Source organism: Salvia splendens, chromosome 11, assembly GCF_004379255.2.
Source record: "Salvia splendens isolate huo1 chromosome 11, SspV2, whole genome shotgun sequence".
Classification (NCBI taxonomy): domain Eukaryota; kingdom Viridiplantae; phylum Streptophyta; class Magnoliopsida; order Lamiales; family Lamiaceae; genus Salvia; species Salvia splendens.
Genome location: NC_056042.1, coordinates 21,802,612 through 21,808,947, shown reverse-complemented (window position 1 = coordinate 21,808,947; position 6,336 = coordinate 21,802,612).

Here is a 6,336-nt window from a genome sequence, read left to right as displayed (position 1 = left end):
AAAGGAACGATAGGGCATGCATGATAATTGTAATGATGGAAAAAAACATGATTGTGTGGTGATTTTGGCAAGTGTGGTTGTACGTACGTGGGTACCAAGAGCAAAGGGTTGCGTTAAAGTTGTGTTTTGTGTGGTATAAGCAAGCAAGGTGGGCTTTCTTTTACTAAACTCATTTTACGTTTCAAATTATGATGTTGGAGCTATAAGGGTGGTTTAAAGTGTTATGTCATGCCATGAATGTTTTTGATGTTGAGATTATTGTCTGATGCCTAGTTCGTCTGAGCTTGCTCCGTTAGGCTATATGGATGTGTGTGAAACGAATTCGGGTCTGAGTAGGGCCGCAAACCCTATCAGGCTGTGTACACTGGAGGGATCGGGAGCCGTCCTTGCTAGTCGGCCGGTCTCGTGGGCAAATATTGTGGCCACACTTTCGTCGCACTGTGGAAAGATGATGTGATTGTTGGATTGTTGAGAAAGTGGGGAGATTGTTTGCCTGGCCAGGCTATGAAATGTTTTTGTGTTCTCGATGATATTTCTTAACTACATGTAAAACTCGAGTTCACTGGTTTGGATGACATAACTGTTACAAAATGTTTTCGGCAAGAGCCCATTGAGTACAACATGTACTCAGCCCTGCATATGTTTTCCCTATGTGCAGGTTGAGCGGGATGTTGCAGCGGATGTTGAGTGAGCTTTAGGAATTCTCGGATGCATCGTGTCTTAATACATGAGCGTCATCCCATGACTATCTTTGATACTTGTTTTTCCGCTGCCGTGTTTGAAATTAATTTCTAGGAGTCTTCCGCACTATTTAATACTGTTTTATGACATTTAGTATCTTGAGACTAAAATCCGTTGCTTAACTTTTCAATAAACTAAAATATTTCTTTTTGAAGTTAATTGGGTTTTTCATATTAAATGTCGTCCTTTATTGTTGTCTTTCATTGCGTCCCTCTTTTCTTCCCTGCTCCTTAGTCCCTCCCCTCGTCACGTTTTCCCCGTCTTCACTATCCTTAGTAAGAGCGGTAGTGACAACATGCACTTCAAAAATAACTCAATTTAAAGTTATAACATATATCTTCATTGATACTGACACGTGGCACATATAATGCAAAATAATACTTCCTCCGTCCCACAAGAATATGCACTTTTTAATTTTGGAAATTCTTTTCACTATAATGAGGTAGGTTCATTCTCCACTAATAATACTTTAATTACTTTTTATCTCTACCTCTCTCTTACTTTTCTCATTTTGCATCAATACTCATGTCGAATCCAAAGTGTATATTCTTTGGGGACAGGGGGAGTAGCATTATAATGCAAAAAAACGTTAGTAGACTTTGTAGATTGATTTTCACAAATTGCATTATACGCTCTCAATTTTGCATCACAGATAGTTATTTTTGCATTATAAACATTATACACAAATTCATTTTACACTCTCAATTTATTTTACATTACAGACAGTTATTTTTGCATTATAAACATATGTTGTCTATGATGCAAAATATATATAGACAGATTGCATTATAAACAGTTTTTGTTGCATTATTTAAGTCAATGTCTATAATGCAACATAAACTGTCTATTTGCAAAATAAAAAGTTTATAACGCAACCTACGCAAATCCATTATAGTGTTCATTAATGTTTATTTGCATTATTGCATTGTTATTTTGCATCATACATGCCACATGGCATCACATGGTTGGAAGTATGTTATGACTTTAAAGGTGGATAAACATTAGTGCTCCCCTATAATAACTCTTTAACCATTTTTGAGCATATTTATGAGAATGAATATTTTTTAAAATGTATGTTGCTTATTTATTTATTTATAAGATGTTGTAGTGTGTTTTACATTTAAATAGAAGTACATAGGATAGCAAAATGAGTTTAAGTCTTCTGCATAGTAAATGAGTTATGAGTGACGTTCACATTAGGTAACTTGTTAGTTCTTGCAGAAGGAAAATTGTTACACAACCTAGATAGATTTTGACCGCCTATCATGAAAGGTTGTGACATCAGTCCGAATATTTTCTTACCTTGGAAAATGAACGACGTTGTCATAGTATACCACTAAAAGGATCTAACGTTGAGATAAGTCTATCGTGCTATTTACTTAAATACCATTATTGACATAACATTGAGCGTACGATAGTGATTGAGAACTATTTTGACTTATCAAATGGTGAGGGTCTTTCGCTACCCAAGAATCCTAATAGATTGGGTAGTAATGTTATTATCTAGGTAGTGCTAGTGTTGTTAGTGTTTGAGTTTGTATACTAGAAATCACCTTTCGAGTGATTGAATACTGTAAAACTCTTTATTTATTTTCCAATGGATGAAACAGACTATTTTTGTCATAATGTTAGACGTCACCACGGTTCGGGAACCGGCGGTTCACGGTTCGGAACCGCCGGTTCCGGTTCGAGAAATGATGGAACCTGAACCGGCCCGGCCAAGGTTCGGCGGTTCCGGTTCGTGAACCGTGAACCGCCGGTTCGCGTGAACCGCGGAACCGTCGGTGCAAATCCGGTTCCGGGCCGGTTCCGAACCGGTTCGGCGGTTCGTTTAATTTTTTTTTTGTAAATTTGTAATTCCCTTGCCCCGATCACCACCACAACGAGATGAAGACATGATATAAATATTTATGGAAATTGAAAGTCGTGAAGACGATAACGTGAACAACGTGAGAGTAAAGTATGAGCGCAAATAACGTAAACAACTTGAGAGAAGGAGGATGGAGAATAGAGAAATTGAGATTGAGAGAGAAATTCTTATTAATACAAGAATGGGGTGAGTATAAATGAAGAGGAGGGGGTATTTATAGGGGGAAATTGTGATTTAAATTTTTTTTTGAAAAAACGGCCGAACCGCCGGTTTTCCGCCGGAACCGCCGGTTTTCGGTGGAAACCGGCGCTTTTCGTCGATTTTAAAAATTCAAAATTTTCAAATTACCGTTGGAACCACCGGTTTTTCGGCCGAAACCGGTGGTTTCCGTCAATGGTTTCTGACCAAACCGGCGGCCGGGGGAGCGGTTTCTGAAAAGGCTAGGAAGTAGGCCTGAAAAGTTGTCGGGAGGTGTCGGGAACCGCCGAACCGGCGGTTCCGGCCGAACCGCCGGTTACGGTTCTTCAATTTTTTTGAACCTGAACCGGCCCGGCGGTTCGGGCGGTTCCGATCCCGGTTCAAACCGCCGCCGACAGTTCCGGTTCCGGGCCGGTTCGGTTTGGAGACCTCTACATAATGTTGTTATGTTTTACATTTAATGGATGTTTATTGCATGTTTAAATGTATAAGTAACTTAACAAAGTCTATGTCTATGTTTTAGTAGACCGGTTGTGGGCATCGTCCACTTTAAGGTAACACGGTCAGTTCTGAACAAAGAAAAATAAGAATTTTACGACCTAAATAGGCGTAGACTACCTATCGTGAAAGGTTGCAATGTCAGTCCGCATATTTCTAAGCCTTACTGAAATAAGGTGACATTGGTGTGGTAGAGCATTGAATTGGATCTAACAGCGAGACAAGTCTTTATGCTATCAACTGAAAGACGAGGTCTTGATAAATTATTTATTTCTTAATCAATGTACGTTAGCATTGAGCATACGGTATTGATTATGTACTGCTTTGACTTACCAAATGGTGCGGGTTTTTCGCAACCCAATAATCTTGGTATATTGGGTAGTGATGATTAATATCTAGCGGTGCTAGAATTGCTATTATATTTAATCGTGCGCGAGGTGAGTCTCGTTTGATAACGCCCTCAAGAGGAGCTCGAAACAAGGCTTTATTATTCGGAACCTAGCTAGTTGGAGTTTGATTACTCTATGAATAATAAATAAGCGTTTCTTGCTAAGTCCTCTGTTGTAATTAATAAGATGCTAATTAATTAAGTTTATAGTAGGCATTAATTAATTAATTAATGGACGTTTCTATCTTAAGCGCGAGAAATGAACGACAAACAAATGGAAACCCGAATTACTTATAATTTCGGATTTGGATGGGCAGTGCAATATTAATTCTGTAGTAGCTGCTCGTAATATTCCAATATAAGCTTGTATTTAATTATGGGTTCAATTTAATTAGTAAAAAGCTAATTAGTGGAGGCCATATCCAAAATCTTCCATAGATCCTTGAGAGGGCCCAATATTTGACTTAATATAAATAGGAGAATAAAGGAGACATAAAAGACACTTAATTATACTCATAATTTTCGTCCCTCTCTCCTTCTCTGTGAGGGATGATTTTTTTTCCTTCAGCTCTCCTCCGTGAGATAGAATTTCTGTCTTCTATATTTAAGTCCTAGTATTCTGGTAAGATCAGCCCACACTGATATCAACGTATAGTCCGGGAACCAGTCAAAAGATCTGTGGTTTAGTACTCAAGATCTTCACGTGGAGAAGGCGCTAGCTATCTTCAATTCTTTGGAAAATCCTCAAGGTAAAATGGCTAATCCGTAGGAAGCATGTTTTAGGTTTCAATTACGCTAAAGCTTGATTTAATTCAAGTTATGAGCATGATACATGAGATAATTGCGCGAATAGATTTTGTCTAAATAATCTGCTAAATAGATCAGAATTATTATATAATTGATTTATGTACGCTTCCGCTGCCAACCCCTTCAGTTAGTGCAATGTTATGTGTGCTAGGAGAGTCCAGTTTGATAGTAATATCTTAAGAGATTAGGAGTAAGTCAGTATGTAATTTATTCCATGAATAATAAATATGAATTTCTAAACAAGACCCACTCTTGGAAAAAGAGATTAGGAGTATAAGTCATATAGTAGACTTAAATATTAATTAATGGATATTTATATCTTCAATACGGGAAATGATATAATTAAAGTGGAAGTCACAAATTACTTGTAATTTTGGTTTGGACAGACAATCAGTATTATGTATTTAGTGGATGACAATAATATTTAAGTTTGTGCTTAAATTAAATTAAATTTTAAGTTAATTGGTAAGCTAAACGGTGGCCCAAGTTCAATCCTCCATGGATCTCTAATCTGACCCAAAATAACAATTCAATATAAAAGGGGACAAGCCAATAAGATAGAAAAGCCAATAAGATAGAAAAGCCAATAAGATAGAAGAGAAGAGACCAACAGAACTAACGCCTATTCCAGTGGAGCAGATTTCGAAATATCTCTCTCTCTCTTGAGATTTTAAAACATTAGGGTGTTGACGATCTTTGCCACCAAAGGTCAATTCTGAGTTGATGAAACATATCAGAAGATTTGTGGTTCATAACAAGCTCAGAGATTGAAGTAAAGTGGTGATTGAATTTAGTTATTGAATTCCTACGGTACGCTTTACGTGATAGTGCATGAATCGATTAAATTTTACATGATTATGTAATTATTTGCATATGTTTATGTATCAATTATATACATGTTTTAATCATGTTTATGATTTTCGAGCATGCTAGCGTTTTCATATATGTTTAGATGTAAATCACAATCATCTTGAATAGATCTTTCTGCTGCAAACCCAATAATACTTACATTCACATTTTCTCGGTCTAATTAAACATATTAATCAACAACTTCTAAAATCTCATGTCAACTAAAAAATGTGTATCTTAGTCAAGATGGAAGGAGTATGTAAATGTAGAGAATGAAAAGTAACTAAAGCAATTCGAATAAAAAAAAGAGAATGTAATTGGATAATTATTATTGATTTACTTTTTTTTAAACAGTGAAATGCGACATCTTTTATAAGATAATTAAACATTTATAAAATATAAAAAGAAAAATATGACATTTTTTTGTCTGGTTCAATATAATCTTGTGGGTATAGAACTTATACACGTGATGTATATGTTAGAGTTTTGTATATTTTAAATCACCTTTCGAGTGATTGGATATTGTAAAAATTCTTATTTTATTTTTCAAGTAATAAAACATATTATTTTGTCATAATGGTTTTATGTTTTAACATTGAATAATTTTTTTTACATATTTGAAAGTATAAGAAACAAAACAAGTCCACGTCTTTGTTTTAGTAGACCAGTTGTGGGGTGGCGTTCACTTTAAGGTAACATGATCAATTCTAAACAAAGCAAAAACAATATTTCACAACTTAAATAGGCTTGACTACCTATCGTGAAAGGTTGTAATGTTACTCCATATATTTCCAAGCCTTAATGAAATAAGATGACATTGAACGGATTAATAGCAAGACAAGTCTTTATGTTATCTACTGAAAGACGAAAGTCTTGATAAGTCTTGATAAACTATCATTTCTTAATCAATATATTTAGCTTTGAGCATACGTTATTGATTATGTATTACGGAGTACTTTGATTTATCAAATGGCGCGAGTTTTTT